The sequence below is a fragment of the Austrofundulus limnaeus genome, unplaced genomic scaffold, assembly GCF_001266775.1.
Source record: "Austrofundulus limnaeus strain Quisiro unplaced genomic scaffold, Austrofundulus_limnaeus-1.0 Scaffold671, whole genome shotgun sequence".
Taxonomy (NCBI): Eukaryota; Metazoa; Chordata; class Actinopteri; order Cyprinodontiformes; family Rivulidae; genus Austrofundulus; species Austrofundulus limnaeus.
The window spans coordinates 294,957-296,014 of NW_013953073.1; the positions used below are offsets into that span (position 1 = coordinate 294,957).

General features: G+C 48.1%; 1 pseudogene; it reads left to right on the forward strand.

The window, feature by feature from the left end:
- Positions 1-10: 10 nt before the first annotated feature.
- LOC106531740 (potassium voltage-gated channel subfamily KQT member 2 pseudogene) lies at positions 11-553 on the forward strand (annotated as a pseudogene).
- The last annotated feature ends 505 nt before the right edge of the window (positions 554-1,058 follow it).

Genomic DNA, 1,058 nt, shown 5'->3' on the forward strand with positions numbered 1-1,058 from the left:
TTTGATGATGATTTGTTTTATAAAATGTGATCAGCATCTTGTAAACCAGACTTTATTCATGTTTACATTTTGTAGCCAATCAAACTCCTCCTCTTCTGACTCCGCCCATCTCCTCTTGTTGCCATGGAAACCCCTCACTGGTTCTGGTCTCACCTCAGCTTCAGTTCGGATCCATATGATCTGAAATCTAGAACCGATCATCTGATCTGACCCTGAAATCAGTGGTGACGTCACTCCGTAAGGAGGAGAGCAGCCAATCACGAACCGTCCTCCTCTGCGGATTGTCTTTCTGCATCTCTCCATCTTCTGCTCGGTTCTGGTCCAAACCCGAAGCCTCCGGGATCAGTTTGTGGGCCGCTGGTAAGTCTGCAGCTCGGTTCGGACTGGTTCTGGGTCTGCAGCCTGGTTCCGATCTCGATCATGGTCCAGAAGTCTCGGAACGGGGGGGTGTTCCCCGGAGCGCAGGCAGACCAGAAGAAGCTGAAAGTCGGATTCGTGGGTCTGGACTCTGGAGGGACCGAGTCCAGCAGGGACGGAGCTCTGCTGATCGCAGGTCAGTGCACGCGCACGCGCAGGTAAACTGACCCAGGTCCAGATTTAAACCAGATCCGAGGGTTCGGCTCCGTTTGGTTTCAGGAGACCGTTTAGTGAGGCGCGTTGTAGTGGATAGACTTCAGTGTTTTCACCAGGAAATACATCAAGTTATACAGTATTTATACTACAATTATGTAGTATTACTGTAGTATATAAATACCTCAGGTTAGTGCAGCAGCAGACAGGAACAGTTAAAACCATGGCTACAATAAAAACTAACACCCTAACCGGGTCAGACCTGAACGGGTCAGACCAGCTCAGATGGTTCAGAAAAGACCTCCAAGGGTTCATGTGGCAGTAAAGTTTAAAAATAAATAAATTAAAAACAGAAAAGTCACGTGACTGAAGACTCTGCTAAAGATGAAGAACAGTTCTGAGTTCCATGTTCAGGTTCCACATGGTCTTACTGTGGTCCAGGTTCCACATGGTCTTACTGTGGTCCAGGTTCCACATGGTCTTACTGT